Source organism: Hyaena hyaena, unplaced genomic scaffold, assembly GCF_003009895.1.
Source record: "Hyaena hyaena isolate Hyena2069 unplaced genomic scaffold, ASM300989v1 scaffold_901, whole genome shotgun sequence".
NCBI classification, from domain to species: domain Eukaryota; kingdom Metazoa; phylum Chordata; class Mammalia; order Carnivora; family Hyaenidae; genus Hyaena; species Hyaena hyaena.
In genome coordinates this window covers 331,933-350,342 of record NW_024081527.1, presented here as the reverse complement: position 1 = coordinate 350,342, position 18,410 = coordinate 331,933, and the positions used below count along the sequence as shown (strand labels likewise).

The 18,410-nt window shown below is 40.7% G+C and overlaps 1 pseudogene; it reads right to left on the bottom strand.

Moving 5' to 3' along the window:
• Nucleotides 1-913: 913 nt before the first annotated feature.
• LOC120222599 lies at nucleotides 914-1,237 on the bottom strand (annotated as a pseudogene).
• Nucleotides 1,238-18,410: the final 17,173 nt, after the last annotated feature.

The window sequence follows — 18,410 nt, the reverse complement described above, 5'->3', positions numbered from 1 at the left end:
CTCTCTCTCTCTCTCTCTCTCTCTCTCTCTCTCCTAGAAATAAATAAAACATTAAAAAAAATAAAAATAAAAATGTTTTTTTTTTATTTTGGGGAGGGAGAGAGTGTGTGTGGCAGAGGAGCAAGGTGGGGGAGGGACAAGGTATCTGAAGTGGACTGAGTGCTGACAGCAGAGAGCCCAACGTGCTGGGGCTTGAACCCACGCACTGTAAGATCATGACCTGAGTTGGGGCGCCTGTGTGGTTTAGTCGGTTGAGCGTCCGACTTTCGCTTAGGTCATGATCTCGCGGTTCGTGGGTTCGAGCCCCGCGTCGGGCTCTGTGCTGACTGCCAGCTCAGAATCTGGAGCCTGTTTCACAGTCTGTGTCTCCCTCTCTCTCTGACCCTCCCCTGTTCACGCTGTCTCTCTCTCTCTCTCCTAGAAATAAATAAAACATTTAAAAAAAAAAAGAATATTATAAGGTCAAAAGAGATCGGTGAAAGTGCTCTATGAAATTTAAAAACAATATATACCACTACAGATTTTGAAAATTCATTTTTATATTTCCTTTGCTTTTTAACCTAGAAAATGCCCTGGCTACTCATAATGGCCACATTACATATTTTAAAAGCATTGCTAGCCTTTCATGATGGTGGGCTGTACTGCAATAGCAGGAAAAACAGAAGGAGGAATGTGAGTGGTGGTGTATGTGTGTGTGTGCTGTCCCCTGTGCTGAATTTTCTTCATGTCCCCAGACTGTCTGTGAAAGCCGTCCAGAGTTCAAAGGGAAAGGAACACAAATGAGAAGGACCGTTTTCCCAGCTATCAGAATTGACATTAATCTTATCACCAAAATAACTGTCCATTGCAAGTTCTTTTTTTTTTTTTTTAAACAAGCTCTGGCAGGTTTTATTAAAGAAAAATTTCATGTGATTTACTCTCCACCAGTCTGCTCTGGCATGCTTCTAATGATAACACAATCACAGTGATAGCCACTGTGCATACTCTGTAGTATTTCCCACATGTTGTGCCCAATTTAATATTACTGCCCCACTATTTGTGGCCAAATGGCCACAATATTTCAGATTTCCTCAAGGCTGGGCAGTTGTTGGTGAGAATGACCAGTTCTGCTTTGCCATGTCTGACCATGTTCAGAGTCTGCTTGTACCCCAGCACATACTTTCCACTTTCCATAACGAGCTGGAGCCTAGAGTTGATGGACTCCAGCGCCTTTTTCGTCCTCTTTGCGGCCACCATCTTCCTGCCTTAGGTGTGGGACGGCCCCAACCAAGAGCCTCAGCCAAGATGGCCGAGAGTGAGAAAGGGTCATTATTTTCTGAAATAGCCATTTTTATTGCTAATAGTTTCATAGACTTGTGGAGATTTCATTTTACTTTGTTAAATTGGTTAAGATATCTTAAATTAGCCTTTAGATAAGAGTTTATCTTAAGAATACTGTTTTAAGAGATGAGATAAAGTCCATTCTGGAACCAAGAATGACGTAGAACAGATAACTCTTTCTAATTCCAATCCAATGGCATCCTTAGGCTGAATTCTACCTCTTAAAAAAAAAAAAAAGGATGGGATGTATAAGGGTGGAGAAAAGAAAGCTGATAAATGACTCACTCCAGTTTTTGGAAGAAGGTGGATCATACTTCTACTCCCACAAGCTTAGAGCTGGGAACTCCCTATTTTGGAAGATGAGGCAGATCTTGACATGAAAAAAGTTTAAATAGTGTCCCACCCTAAAAAATAAGCTAAATTCATTGTTAGCTTCTTAGAGTACACAGTTAAGATGTAAAAACTGTAAATACCCAGTATATTCAAAGGCTTTAAAAATGCACATATCTCTTGGGGAGCAATTTCAATTTCAGAACTCTATCTTTAGAAATTGGGGTGCCTGGGGAGTTCATTCGGTTGAGCATCAGGTTCTTGATTTCCGTTCAGGTCATGATCTCACCATTTTGAGTTCAGACCCTGCACTGGGCCTGGTGCCTGCTTAAGATTCTCTCTCCTGTCTTTGCTCCTTCCCCACTGGCACTTGTGTATTCTCTCTCTCTCTCTCTCTCTCTCTCTCTCTCTCAAAAAAGAGAAAATGAGAGACAGGAGAGAGAGAGAAAAGAAATAATTAAGCATATATGCAAAGATTGAGCTACCAGGCAGATCATCTCAACCATGCCCAGGCTTTTTTGCCATAAGCATCTTTGCTGAAGACATCTTTGCCACCAACATTTTTGCCCTGTAATAATTGGCTGTAAGGCATTTTGCCATGAAAGATAAAATAATTGGTTGACGGCTTGATTTCATTTCTCCATTGGCAACATTTCCATTTTTGTGTTATATAAATCTTAGCTAGCTCTCATAATGGTCTGAAGAGTGATGAGTAAACATAGTGGTCTTAAGATGGTAGATGATAAATACATATATTGCCCTTTTAGGAAATACGGTGACAAAGCTTATTAGAAGTGTGAAATAAGAGAGCATAAAGCCAGACTGCACACTAGACTACTAGGAAATGATCACATATCAGGTACAATGATAACAGAGCTCAGTTACAAATGCATTCCAGAGTTAGCGTTTTCTTCCACATTTCCCTTGGAACTTGGGAACATCCATCAAAGGACATGTGATGATAGGTGAAGAATGGACAACCATGTAGAAAGCTTTCACAACCCAAGACAAAGCTAAGTTACAAATATACACCCTAGTATTTGGAAAATCGATACTTCTCTTAAAGAAGGAAGAAATCAATACATAATTTTATTAATTTTTTCATGTTTCATTATGCCCTTTTCAATCCCTTTTTTCTTTTTCATTATTTTCTATTTTATGACAAAATTGCCTTACCGTCAATTAGCTATGCAGTGAAAATGTTTCCAGCAAAGATATTTATAGTGAAACTACCTAGGATACACTGAAGCGATATGCACCATACAGGAATAGTAAAAACAACTACATATCCAAGAATAAGAGTTTCGTTAAGTACATCCATATATGTGTACTACTTGTATTTAATGTAATGTTATAGTTAAATATTTATTAATGTGATAAGATTTCTAAAATTTATTAAGGACAAAATCAGGTGACAACCAATATGTACTCAATAGTTCCAATTTTGTAAAATAAAAAAAATGTGTGAACATAAGCATGATTTTAAAAGCTCTTAAAGGGCTTTTGATTCAAGATAGTAGACTGAGCATATGCATGTAATAATATAATCCCCTTTTGCTCTCCAAATCCCGCTAAAATTATTTTATTTTAAGTTTATTTATTTATTTTGAGAGAGAGAGAGCACATGTGCAAGTGGCGGAGGGGCAGAGGAGAGGGGGAGAGAGAATCCCAAGCAGGCTCTACACTAAGAGCTGCACTAAGAGTGCAGAACCTGATGCAGGTCTCAAACTCACAAACTGTGAGATCATGACCTGAGCCAAAGCTGGATGGTTAACCAACCTGAGACACCCAGGTGCACTTTTTTTTTTTAATTTTAAAGTTTATTTATTTATTTTGAGAGAGAGAGCACGCACCCCACTAAAATAATTTTAAAGCACATTCACAAAGAACACAGTTTATAAAAATGCAAAAAGTAACCCCCCCTCCCCCAGCTTCATTCCCAACCCAGCGCACTGGGCATTATTGCTTCTCTCAGAGTGCAAAGAATGGCAAGTAATGAGACGGGACATACTCTCTGTACTATTTGAATGTTTTCATTAATATGTATGCATTTTTGTAATTTTCACAATTATTGAAGGATAGATACAAACGTATTAATACAGTAGCATCACATTTCGCATTTACCTTAGCTAGGATTCACCTAAACTAAGTAGGGTTGGTGGTAAACGAAAAAGAATAAAGGAAAGAGGAAAAAGGGAGAAGGAAACAAGGAGAGGAGAACAAGTAAGAACCTTTTAAATGGTACGGTGGTTTCTGCCTTGCCTTCCTTTCAGTTAGCTTGAACTTAACCCAAAGTAAATATGAAGGAAGTAATAGAAATTTGATCCATTCCTGGCCTCATGCACTTTTCATGCGTTGAGTATCTAGTCATGCTGAGTGTGATTCTGGTGTTAACAGAACCTTTTATGTTTGTTTGTTTGTTTGTTTGCATTTAAATAATGTGACTTATAAACACACCTACTTCATTAGCTGCTCCACTGAAGAAGCAACATTCTGTTCCATCACTGACTGAGGGTATTTTCAAGGGTAATTATTCCTCCCTGAATTTAGAAGTTAATTCCCAAAACTGTGGAAAGCTACTGTAGAAATTAGTAATCAATGGTGGTAGTAAGGTGTTTTTGCTTGTTTGTTTGTTTCCTCCCCTCTTTCTTTTGTCATACTTTCTATTTGAAATATGAGAAAGTCTTCCTTTTTAATAAGGAAACTGCATTTGAGAAAAAATTGTGACAGTACCCAGTGCTCTCATCCCACCTTCCCCTGGCTGGTGGCCATCCAGTGGCTCCTTTATCCCAAAGGCAACAGATTTTGTGATCCAACTTGAAGAGCTCCTTTCCTCCTGCCACCCCAAATGGAGCACTGTTTTTTAGTAATAAGATGCTATAGCATTCCAATTTTATGCCTTACCAGACTCATTCAACCACAATCTGGGTCAATGGTATATGTAACTGCCCCCTCAATGGTCTTCATGAAATTTTAAGAAACTCAAATTTATATTCATCAGTAGGAAAATTGGGGGTTTTTTTTGGGGGGGGAGGTTAGAAATGTACATAGAGAATGCCATCTGTAGCAGAAACATTAAAGGGGCTGCTACTTTAGTATATAAATTAAAAAGTCATCCGAGGAACTTCAAACGGCGTAGAAGAGGAACTCACATACCGATGATTAATCTGTTGCTTCTGCCTACAAAATTGAGCAATCAGGGCTGGGCTGTCCCTAAAGAACAACTTTGAAATCCTGGAAGGGCAATCAAGCACTTATCTTAGAGGACTGTGGGATTGCCAAATCCTTTGGATACTTTAGAAGTTCGAGAGGAAGAAGCCGCTGAGCACCGCCTGCTCTGTCAGGGGGCCAAGCCCTGATGAAATCTGTCCAAACTGATAGCCTGACCAGCTTGCAGGGCTAATGGTTCAGGTCTGTAGAAAGTGAGACTCCAAAACTGTGTTCTCTGTGGAGGACACATACTTGGATAGATACCTAATCACAAATTAAGGATCCAGTTTGAATCCCTATTCTGTGATGCAAAACACTTTAATCTCCTGCACTCCTTTATTTTAATGGATTTAAAATGGAAAACACTCGATTTTGCATATTAAGTGAGAGGCTTCTTATGGGTATATAACGCTGGGGTCCCAAGGTGCCTTAGGCTTCAAAATATATATTTTAGGAAAAGGATAAAACACTCTATAGCAAAGTTATTGGCCTTTTTTAGTGTGGGAGGTAGCAGACAAGCCCAGTGAGAAGCCTGGAAACGTTTTCATGTTCCCCTTTAGCATTTTGTAATTTGTTTACTTGTTAACATGGCAACAAGAATCTCATTTTTCTTGCATAGAATCCATTTCTAAGAAAACGTACACCTAGAACTGTCAACAACAATTTGCTTGCCAAGTTAGAGTGAACCCATTGACAGGGTTGGCACGGATTAGTCTTAATCCTTTTTCAGGGCATTGAAGCAAAAGGACACAGGGGGTTTCAGGTGAATCCCATTCTGCCTGACTGTCCACAGGAGGCCTGCACCACAGCCACCTCCCCTATCATCTGATGTTGGGACTAGGGGGAGTGCTTTACAGTAAGCTCAGCTGAACCATATTCAAGGAATCTCAAACAGCTCCAAGTCCAGATAAAAGTTCTGAAAATCCTTCTTGAGATGAAGGTCTCTCTCCTCAGATTCACTGAGATGCCTGACCACACCCCAACCTGGGCCTCTTTGTTCCTCACCTCCAAGATCTCAGACTTGCTGCTAAACCACTTACCTAATACCCACCCTCACCCCCAAACTCAATACAACTTGTCTAGGACATACCGTCCTTTGAACCATTTCACCCAAAACTTAAAATATGCTAACATTTCTTTCCAGTTCTTTCCGGTTCAGGCTGTGCTCGGAAGCTCCAGTGCCATTCTCACCACTAGTCCCATGTCCCATCCCTACCAAGCCTGCTGGGGCGAACCTACCCTGGCTCTCCACCCTCCCCCATCACCCACTTCGCCCTACCTCACTGGCTTCGGCCAGTCAGTGCCCACTTGCAGGAGGCCAGAGTGTAAACTCTGCAAGTCTATACCATGCTTCTCGCCCCTTAGAGTCTACGATACTTGATAATAAAAAAGATGCCAGGGGGATATTTTCTGCTCCTCCTGACCTTCAATTCCTCCCTCTTCCCCTGCTTCTGAGATGGGGACTGAATAGGAAGACACCAAATTGATCTGGAGAGGATGAATTAGATGTGCTCAGCTTATGGAATCCGGTCACAGTGAGAGGAAATGGAATCCTAACTTACCCCTCCAACTGTGGTATACAATTTTAAGCTTTAAGCATCTAAAACAAGAACACTTGTGAAAATACCAGGCTTCTTGTGAGAGCGAGATCAAACGAGGTTATGGATATGAAAGCACTTTGCCAACTAAACTATTTAAAAGAGATAAATCACAGTAATAATCGTTGTAGTGATTCTTTTCAAAGGGAAACAGCCAAGACCTTGAGTAAGTGGAAAAGTCAGTACATCTCCCCTCTCCTGCCTCCTCCCCGGCCACACCCCTCAAGTTCCAACACTCAGCTGCCTCCTGTCACACCTAAATCTCCTACTCCTTTTTCCTCACTCAGGTTTCCGCCCACCCTCCAGCACCAGGGGAAACTTCTCCACTAGCTGTTGATTTCTTTATCAGATTATAGCAATTCACAGTAAGGCGTGAATGAGGATTAATTCTTCTGGAATATATTTTAAAAGGATTTGTTAATCGAAAGAATTTCATATTGATGGAATGATCTGTAGAGAAAAAAGGGAACATGACTTTTTATAGTAGTTTAGGTTTATTTTTTCAGATTTTAAACTAATGAATGCACTTGTCAGCAGAAATGTATTCATATTTTCACCAAAAAATATGTACAGAACTGTTCACAGGCACATTATTCACCATATAGCCCAAACCAGAAACAATCTGAATGCTCATCAGCAGAACAGATAACTTGTAACCTATTCACATAATGGAATAGGACACAGCAATGAGAATGAAGGAACTAAAACTTTATGCAACAACGTGGACAAACCTCACAAGCATAATAATGAGTCAAGGAAGCCAGGCACATATGAGTACACATCACGTGATTGCATTTATATGAAGTTAAAAAGTCAGACAAAAGGAATCTCTGATGATAGAATTCAGGACTGTTCACCCAATTGGTGGGGAGGTGATAATGACTAGGAGGGAGACACAAGGGAAACCTCTGAGGTGGTAATGATGTTGGTGGTAACAATGTTCATGGTAAAGATGTGTTGCTTAATCTGAGAGATTACATAGTTGTATAGATTTTGTGAAAATTCACTGAGCTGTAAATCTATGTATGCATGAATATATACTTAAATTAGAATGTTAAAAGCTTTTTTAGGGTCGCCTGGGTGGCTCAGTTGGTTAAGCATCTAACTTTGGCTCAGGTCATGATCTCACAGTTAGTGGGTTCGAGCCCCGCATCTGGCTCTGTGCTGACAGCTAGCTCAGAGCCTGGAGCCTGCTTCAGATTCTGTAACTCCCTCTCTCTCTGACCCTCCCCTGATCATGCTTGCTCTCTCTCTCTCTCTCTCTTTCTCTCTCTCTCAGAAATAAATAAAACATTAAAACATTTTAAATAAAAAATTTAAAAAGTTTTTTTTTTTAAAATTAGCAATCCATGTTTACTGTAAAAAATCTAGAACATAGAAAATATATAGTGTTAAAGGATAGCTTTCAAGAAAGGTTAAGTCATGACTCATCAATATAAAATGAGCACATATCAAAGATTTTATTTAACTCATTAATTAATGAGGGAACCAGTAAGATGTTATAACCAGTTCAAATGGATTTGATTTATGGAGATTTATATTATCTATCTACTAGACAAAATTCATTTGCACTGCATTAATAGGAATCATTTACACAGCTACAACAGGAAATATTTGGATTACTATCAATTTTCTACATGTTAATTTCTTTCTCTACAATGTTGTAAAATAATTACAAGGACAATGGACAATGAAAGTGGAAATAACCAGAATGGATGAGCTAAATTTCACCCACTAGATTTCAAAGATTTTCTTACAATAGAGTAAAACCAAAACAACCTATATTCCTTCTAGTCAGGAATAACATATACAAATTTTGTGCCATATTTTTTAAGATCATGGAGAATTGTCTTATATCTGTAGCAAAACTTAACCTAACTAAAAAAACAAAAAACTTAACTGTTTTCATTTTGAGTACAGCTTTTTCCTTTGTTCCAGAAAGCAGTTGTTCACATATCTGGTTATTTCCTTAGCATACTTTCTTTGAAGAAAAAGTACCAGATCAAAAGCTATGATCATTTTAAGACTCCGGATACATATTGTCAAATATTATAGAAATACATTAGAGCACATAGTTGGAGGAACCTAACTAGGCTACCTGTGTATTCCAGGAACTACTCCTGCCAGTAAGGTTTTAGGAGTAAAATATGTGTTTACAGTCTTGCAACTACCTGCCATCTGCCCTCTTCTTCTTTGCTTTTGGAATTCACCAATATTGACTAAAAACCTAGTCATTGACTCACGAGAAAAATGTGAGTTGGCATACCAAACTGCAGAAATCTCAAGTTCAAATACAAATCCATGACTACAAGAGGGCTGCCTGCACCAATGGTTTCATCTGTATTAGATTATAAATTCCGTGAGGAATTTTCCAGAACAAAACTCAAATCCCACTTCCTCCATAGGACTTCCCGTGTTCACATGTATTTTCTGATCTGTTTGCCAGTCTGAATTTAAAATATTCTATGAGCTATATATATTTAACCATGAGACCTGAATTATTCAATTATTCAGTAGTGTTTGTCATTACCTATTAAGTGTCAGGGACACTGGTGTGCTAGGCCTCAGGTAAGTGGTACGCAAACAGACTTCTTCCTGCACTGTCCAAAAAGTATGACTACCATACTTTTATAATATGTAAGATATAACCATGAGCATGGAATGAACATTGTGCATTTTAATGTCAGGGTGTTTATTGTTTTATTGTATTTGTGGATTGCTTTCAGGAGGTAGGTCTTCTCTTTCCAACTAGATAAGACGCTCCTTGAAGTCAAGGGCCATGTCTTTACTTCTCCAGCATCTTCCAAAATATTGAACTTTTAATAGGTGTCCAGTAGAGAGCAAGTCAACTATAAATAGTAGTGCTTCCTGTCTGCTTAGATCAAGCAAGCTATTCCTTTCAGCTCCTCAATATCTCTTAGAATCTCTGTGGGAATAAGTAACAAAAGATTGGGAAACATTAATTTCTTATGTAAGTGATCATTTTACATTTTATATCTTCACCAATAGGTGGCACCATCAATTTTAAAGTTACATTTTATATTGTTATAGCCCCAAATTGTTAGTATGAATTCATTCAGTAAATGTTTATTGGATACCTTCTATGTATAGACTGCCCAGCTGGCCGCCACCAATGGTAAAAAAACAAAACACTATAGATATATTTGTCTTATTTCCTTTTCTAATAATACCCTAAAGGATATTTCACTGCCAGATTTCATCCTCATTTTAAAAATAACATCTAAGTCTTGGGTAATGACTCATAAACAGCAGTTTTACAATTGTGTATGTGTGTTCCAACTCAACCTAATATCTTATTTTAAATGGGGGAAAGCAAGGCAAAGTTAACTATAAAGCAAACCAGAAAATTTTGGATGGAGGGGGTATGGAGATTCAATCTGCAGAATTTAATCCGTGTTGGCTTTTTAATTAACACAATTTACCACTTCTCAGTGGAAGGAACTTTTCTTTCCTTTTGGGAGATAACAAAAGTGTGATCCAGGCATTACAGAATTATTTCTACAGCTTCCAAGGCTGCACAGTCCCATCTGGAGATAATAAAAGGTCCCATTCCTCTCTGTTTATTTCATTTGAAAAGGTTCATTCTCTGGAATTGCCTGAGGTTGCAAACTGTAGCCTTTTGCCAGCTAGAGAGGGCCGCTGCCTGAGAACTGCTTAGGGAGTCTCGTCCCCAGAGAACTTGTGTAAGGTCTTCTCAGTGTAGAAACAGGTCCCTTCTACCCTTCCCAAGAACACTGTCTTCTCCACAGTCTGAACACAGAAAAGGAGGTAAAAGAAACAAGGAGGGGGGTTCAGTAGGGACATACAGTATTTGGAACGGCAGTCTTTGTATCAAACACCCATCTTGTCGTCACTAATTTACCCACCTATGGATGAGAGAAAGGGAACATCTGACCAAGTCTGTGCCTCTTTTCGCTAACCATCTTTAAAGTGCAGTGAATGTCATTAGCTACTTTGGGAGATGCAAAGATGGAGCACCCAAGGATTTTTGTCATCCAAGATCTCCTTGTCTAGCAAACCACAATCAAGTCTTGTATAATAACCGTGAGAAGTGGGCTCTGGGCCTCTGTTCATTTGACCCCTGGCTTCACCATTTATGCATTCTTGAATAAATTATTTAATCTCTCCATGCCTTTGTTTTCCTAGCCTGCAAAGTGGTGATAATGGCCACTTACCTCAGAGAGTCATTGGGAGGATTAAATGAAATAATGCATTAAGATTTTAACAAGGGATGCCGGTTGTTAATATAAGTAACTTTAATACAAAAGGAAATGTTAAGTGTGTCAGAGGTCTAAATAAAGAGCTACAAAACCTCAGAGGCTAGAGCCAAAACTTTTTAGGGGGGCAAAGTAGAGCAAAGCATTCATTGATGGCTTTATGAAAGTGGCATTGTAACTGAGCGTTGAAGAACAAGTAGTATTCGCCAATGAAGAGGTGGGGAAAAGGAGAGTACTCCCCGAAGATGGACTACAGACAAAGATGGTGGGAAAAGGAGGTGAGAAAGGGGAGGGTTTATAACAGAAAGAGTAGTTCAGTTTAGCTGATGTGAGGGCACATGAAGGGAAAGTGAATGGTGAAAAAGTGAGCAGTGATGATAGGCTGGAGTCACATGCAGGGGATATACCAGGCAGTGGCGTCTGGAGTTTAAACTTTGGGCCATAGGAAGCCAGTGAAGGTTTTTGAGTAGAAAAGTGCTCACAACCATGCATTCACAAGTGAGTTGGCAACCATGCTTGACGTGCCTTGGAAGGAAGAGAGATAAGTGTGTGGCAATAGTTGATATCTGCTGAGTGCTAATGTACAATCCGTAATGTACTAATCCTTACTGATAGTAAGGAAGGCAAAGGTGATTGGAAACTGAGGGAGAGAAGAGATGTGAGATATTGGAGTAGTTAGAATTTACTAAACTTGACATGTATTGCATGTGGAAGACAAGTCAGGAGAGAAGTCTCTGGCTTGGGAAAGTAAAAGTAAGGACCTAGTAAGTCTGGACAGAGAAATTCAGTGAGTTCATTCATTGTCGTATTGAGTTTAAAGTAGAGACAATCAGGCAGTGATGCCCAGGAGGCTGCTAGAAATGTGGACCTTGAGAGAAAAGCTCAGGTCTAGAAAGATTTTAGGTGTCTTGCAAGGTTATGGCAGTAGATGGCAAAACAGGAGATTGGATGAAATTACCAAAAGGGGGTAGAGACTGGGGCAAAAGGTGACCTACGATGAGTGCTTAGGGTACACTCCTGTGGGGGAAAGAGAGAAGGAAGTAGAGCCAGAGGAGAGACAGTTGTTGAGAGGCAAAAGTTCTAGAGGAGAACAGATGCAGAACAGATCATTTCAAGAGAGAGGAGGAAGTCACCAGTTTCAAATGCTACAGAGGAGCTGAGAACAAAGAATGGGAAGAAAAGATCTTTAGATTTAGCAACCAAATGGCCACTGGTCTTCTTTCAGTGAACAGTTTTGTTGGAGTAAAGAGACAAGCAGCTGGGTTGTGGAAATAGGATAGAATCAGGCAGACCTGGATTCAAATCCAAGGTTTCCTACTTATTTTTGTTTTGTTTTTATTTGAAGGAAGAGTGCAAGCAGGATAAGGGGGGCAAAGTTAGAGGGACAGAGGATCTACCTCAGGTTACACAGCTAGTTAAGTGGCTAAGCTAGCAGCTGACCCCAATTCTGCCTGCAGCAGAATTCTGCCACTGTACACCCTCTTAGTAATTCTTAGGGAATTTGGCAGTTAAGGTCAAAATTAAAACTGGACATGATCTTTATTTATTTTTTAATTTTTTTAGTATTTTTGAGAGAGAGAGCACGCATGCAAGCAGGGGAAGGGCAGAGAGAGAGAGGGAGACACAGAATCTGAAGCAGGCTCCAGGCTCTGAACTGTAGAGAGTAGAGCCCAGTGCAAGGCTTGAACTCACGAACCATGAGATCATGACCTGAGCCAAAGTCTGACACTTCACCAAGTGAGCCACCCAGGCACCCCTGGACATGTCTTTAATCCAGCCATTTAAACTTCATGAATTTATCTGATAGATTGGTTTGACTTGTTGTTTGAATGCCTATAGTAACAAAAGAAAAAAGTAAACATCTATTTATGGGAAACTGGTTAAGTAATTTATGCTACCTAACTGCAATGGGATGATGCAGACTCAAGAAAAAAAGTAATGCAGGTTTATATTCATTAATATGAAACTATCCACAAGATACTATCTTGGGTGAAAAAAGAACAGTTTGCGCAGTTACGTATACTCCAAAAAGATTGTAAAACAGTATATGTAGCATGCTATCATTTTTTTTTAAAGAAATGGACGGACACACACAATTACAGTTTTATCTGCAACAATATCTCTAGAGGCATTTATAAGAAATTGGAGCTGGGGCTTGTTCTGATAAGCAGAACAGGAGGACTGGAGATGTCCTGGGGGAGGCAAAATTACTTCTCACCTTTTTGTACAAATACATATTTTGAATCATAAGTGTTTATTGCCTTTTCAATAACGATTTCAATCATTGTTTGAGAGGAAGCAAAAAAAGAAGAAAGGCTCTGAGGTACGGAGGTTTCACACCCTTTTGAGGTTCCGGTTCATTTCTGGTTTTCTGGGGAAACATGGTTTAGTGTTGTGGGCTAGCATTGTTTGAGTGCTCGCTTGTGGTCACTTCTATGCCAAGGGCTTTGTGTGCCTTGTCGCAGTTAAACCTCACAACTACACAGGTCATTTTGTCTTACCACCATGACACAGATTACTCTCAGGCAGAACTGAGTCTGCCATGCACCCTGAACAGATCCTCCGGAGGTAATAAAAATCTAGAGTAGGCCTCCTCACCACTGTTCCATCCCCATTCTACTCAGTTGTTAAGGATACGGAGGGTCTCCTAGACCAGTGGTTCTCTAATTGTGGTCTCCAGACCAGCAGCATCATTATCTGGGAACTTGTTAGAAATGCAAATTCTCCGGCCCTACCCCAGACCTATTGAATCACAAACTCCAGAGGTGAGACCCAGCAATCTCTGAAGCCTCCAGGTGATTATGATACAGGTTAGAATGTGAAAACCACAGTCCTAGGCCTAGAGTTTCAGCTGGGAAATGTTAAAAAATATCAGTGTCTGAGTCTTAGACCACCCGAGATTCTGACCTAATTGATTCACTGTGTGGCCTGACCATGGGTTTTTTCAAGGTTCCCAGATGATGGCAAACTACTGTGACCTAGACATTTGAAGTAGCCACTGGCATCTGGGAATGGATAATGGCACGCTTACAGCATTGGAATTTGTCTAATAAATGAATCCACTAATTAATAAATGGATGAACAGTTACATTTGAAGGAGAGGCTGATTCCATCTTTGGCATCCACCTCCCAACTTACGACCAATGCTGTTCTGGGAGTAGAGCATGGGAAACAAGAGTCCATTGACAATAAATGGTCTAGAATCAGGTGAGAGAGCTGAATGTCACCCGAGGAAGACTGTAAACCCAGATGGGGGAGGAAAGGTCGAAGCAGGTGGGTGGTCATAAGAGCTGGCAACCAGACATGTCCAGGTGTCCTCCCTCTGATGTACTGGGGACAGCACATCCCCACCTGTGATATTGTGATTTATAAGTAATATATATTTGGTCATTGGGATGCCTAAAATAGATTTCTCATAATGTATCTGGTCTTTGTCCATAGTTTGACTCACAGCTCCCAAAACCCATGGCATTTCCTATGTGATGCTAGCTACAGAGGTGTCTCTTGCTATGTTAATGAGGTGACTTTTGGACCTTACATAAGATTGGGGGCTGGCTGACAGGAGAGTCAACCATGTGATTGGAGGGTTGGAACTTTCAGTTCCATGTGCCCTACCCCCAAACTCTGAGGAGAGGACAAGGCCAGGAAGTTGAATCCATCTCTAATGGCCAATGATGTAATCAATCATGCCTATGTAATGAAGCCTTTATAAAAACCCAAGAAGAACTGGGTTCAGAGAGCTACCAGGCTAGTGAACACGTGGGGGTACTGGGAGAGTGGCATACCTGGAGAGGGCATGGAATCTCCACACCCCTTCCCACATACTTTGCCCTACGCATCTCTTCCATTTGGATTTCATCTGCATCCCTTATCATATCCTATTATTATAAACTGGCAAATGTAAGTAAACGTTTCCCTCAGTTCTGTGAGCCACTCTAACAAATTAATTGAACCCACAGAGGGGGTCATTGTAACCTCCATTCTTTTTTTTTATAGTTTATTGTCAAGTTGGTTGCCATATAACACCCAGTGCTCATCCCAACAAGTGCCCTCCTCCATGCCCATCACCCATTTTCCCCTTCCCCCCACTCCCATCAACCCTCAGTTTGTTCTCAGTATTTGAGTCTTTTATAGTTTACCTCCCTCCATCTCATTAACTATTTTCCCCCTTGCCCTCTCCCATGGTTCTCTGTTAAGTTTCTTCCATTCCACATATGAGTGAAAACATATGGTATCTGTCCTTCTCTGCCTGACTTATTTCACTTAGCATAACGCTCTTGAGTACCATCCACTTTGCTACACATGGCCAGATTTCATTCTTTCTCATTGCCATGTAGTATTCTGTTGTATAGATAAACCATATCTTCTTAATCCATTTGTCAGTTGATGGACATTTAGGCTCTTTCTATGTTTTGGCTATTGTTGAGAGTGCTGCTATGAACATTGGGGCACATGTGCCCCTATGCATCAGCACTCCTGTATCCCTTGGGTAAATTCCTAGCCGTGCTATTGCTGTCATAGGGGAGCTCTATTGTTAATTTTTTGAGGAAGCTCCACACCGTTTTCCAGAGGGGCTGCACCAGTTTACATTCCCACCAGTAGTGTAGGAGGATGCCCGTTTCTCCACATCCTCGCCAGCATCTACAGTCTCCTGATTTGTTCATTTTAGCCACTCTGACCGGCGTGAGGTGGTATCTCAGTGTGGTTTTGATTTGTGTTTCCCTGATGATGAGGGACACTGAGCATTGTTTCATGTGTCTGTTGGCCATCTGGATGTCCTGTTTGGAGAAGTGTCTGTTCATGTCTTCTGCCCATTTCTTCACTGGATTATTTGTTTTTCGGGTGTGGAGTTTGGTGAGTTCCTTATAGATTTTGGATACTAGCCCTTTATCCGATATGTCACTTGAAACTGTCTTTTTCCATTCCATCGATAAAACCTCCATTCTATAGCCGGTTGGTCAGAAGCACAGGTGGCAAGCTGGGTTTGTGACTAGAGTCTGAGGTGGGGAGGCAGTCTCATGGGACTGGGCCTTTGGGATCTGATGCTATCTCCAGGTAGATAGGGTAAGAGTTGAATTAAATTGTAGGACATCCATCTGGCATCAGAGAACTGGTTGGTGGGGAAATCACCTCCACATATTTGGTGACCAGAGGTATCAGAAGTGTTCTCTGAGAGTAAAGGGCATACACAGGGAAGAAAGAGATAGTAGGGAAGAACTGGGATTTTTTTCACATACTCAGGAAAGAAAAAAAAACTTGAGTTTTTCCTTTACACCATCCCTTGAAGGTCTCTGTGGCCACATAACTTGCTAGGGTCACTGAAAACAACTGAAGTGTTGTGCTTTCTTTGCTTTAAGAACCAATGTGGGGGCGCCTGAGTGGCTCAGTCAGTTAAGCACCCGACATCAGCTCAAGTCATGATCTCCTGGTTCGTGGGTTTGAGCCCCACGTCGGGCTCTGTGCTGACTGCCAGCTCAGAGCCTGGAGGCTGTTTCAGATTCTGTGTCTCCCTTTCTCTCTGACCCTCCCCTGCTCATGCTGTCTGTCTGTCTGTCTGTTGTCTCTCTCTCTCTCTCTCTCTCAGAAATAAATAAAACATTAAAAAAATTTTTTTTTAAAAAAAGAGCCAATGTGTGATCTGTTCTGCTTCTCTGTAGGGTGACCAACCTTTCTGATTTGCCTGAGATTGAAGAATTTCCTGTGAGATTTTTAGTGCTAAAACCAGGACAGTTTCAGGCATCAACATTTCAGGCAGAGATTATTCCATCAACTTGTGTCCAGTCCAGGGTGAGAGCAGTTTGAAGCAGAGCCCTATCAGACCAGAGACTCGGAATGCTGAAATAACTTACCCACAGACACATTTAATGAGTAAGATCAGGGATGGATTTCAGGCCACATCTGTCTTACTTCAAGGTCCATAGTCATGGACCACTCTACATAGTCTTTATTACACAGATCTTTTTAAATTTTGTTTTCAGCCTTGGAGATCCTGATCCACAGAGGTAGGTGAAAATACCAACTTTGCTAAATTCATTGAGTAGTGTTCATTACACAAACATCTATTCTACCATACTGTCTTAAATAGGCTTTCTGCTTCAGTGTTATGGACTAAGAAATGCTGTGACTTCTTTTCTCAAGAAACATATAACATAGAGGGGAGTATACCAACTATATCACAAAACAAAAGCTGATAGATGTTATTAAAACATTTTATATACTTTTCTGTACTTGGCAAATTTATCACAGTAAGCAAAAATTAGTTTTATGATTCTAAAAGCATTTATGTTAGAAAGCAACAATTAAAACATTTAAAGTACCTTTATTCCTCAGGTCATCAATTGTCAGTATAACAATAATAGGGGTGCCTGGCTGACTCAGCCAAAGAGCATAGGACTCTTGATCTCAGGATCAGGAGTTCAAGCCCCACGTTGGGTGTAGAGGTAGAGCTTAACGGAAAAAGAAACCCCCTCCCCCCCACACACACAGTAATGACATCTAGCAAAACTATATTAATGCTTTCTTTTTCTGAAGGTCAGTAGCATTCATTCAAAGATGATAGTACACTTGCACTTGTGGTCTTCAGAAGGACAAGAACTTTGAGATTTCATTCACTTGTACTGACAGATTTCTCACTGTATTCATCATTCCTCATTCATCCTGTGTGATGAGTGGCTCAAGTCTGTATGCCCACTGGGCAGGATTCTCTATGATGGATCAAAGCCAGATAACTGGTCCAAAAGAGGGTAGTCTTTGTTATGGAATGAAGTGACCAAGCCTCCTTTGGAATCCTTCCCAATGGTCCAAAGCATTAAGAATAAAGATTTACCCAGAGAGAGGGTGGTGACCAGGCATGACCAGGCATGTGGCAGAGGAAATTTAAAGCCCCGGGCCTTGAAGATAACTGGGCTCTCTTGCCAACCCTGGACAAAGAGAGTGTAGTTTCGGGGGAAAGCATTACTGTCCTTCTTTGCACAGTTGGACAGCCTCCAGGACCGCAGTGAGTTTTAGGTCTCTGAGCACAGTCAGTAGTACCAATTGCTCTGGAGGACTGAGCAGAAGTTAAGCTGCAAATGTATGTATGCTGGAACTGTTTGGGGAATGGAGGTGGCAATAAGCAAGCATGCAAAACCTACTGCTTTGAGATGTTTAGTAACAGCTGTGCTCCCCACAGAACGGGCTTCCTCAGTGCCGAGATCCAAGAGAATCTCCTGGGTCCTCCCTGTTTGAATGCTGAGTGTCCATGGAGAGTTTGAGATGAGGAAAGAGGCTGTCTTCCAGCCGAGATGGTGCAGTGACCATGCACGGCACCCACAACTGCAGCAGCTGCAGTGAGGGGGTCCAAAGGGCCCAGTGTGTGGCAGAGCCAGGATCCTAGGTGACTGCTTCCATGGAGTGAGCCAGACATGGACTTGAATGTCCTCATAACCTGCACTTTGATGCCTTTGCCCAAAAATAGCAGAGACTGAACTTATGTGTTCTTCATTAATAAGGAATGAAAGATATTGACCGACGCACTTCTTCATCCCTTGAGACATCTCATTTCATATAATATATAACATGAAATATATACATATTATTATTATATGTTATCTTACTATTATAGTACTATGCCAGTCGGGGATAGGCTAGATAGGTTACATGAACACATAACCCCAAAATATTACTGACTTAACATGACAAAAGTTTACATCTTACATCACAATCCAATATAGGT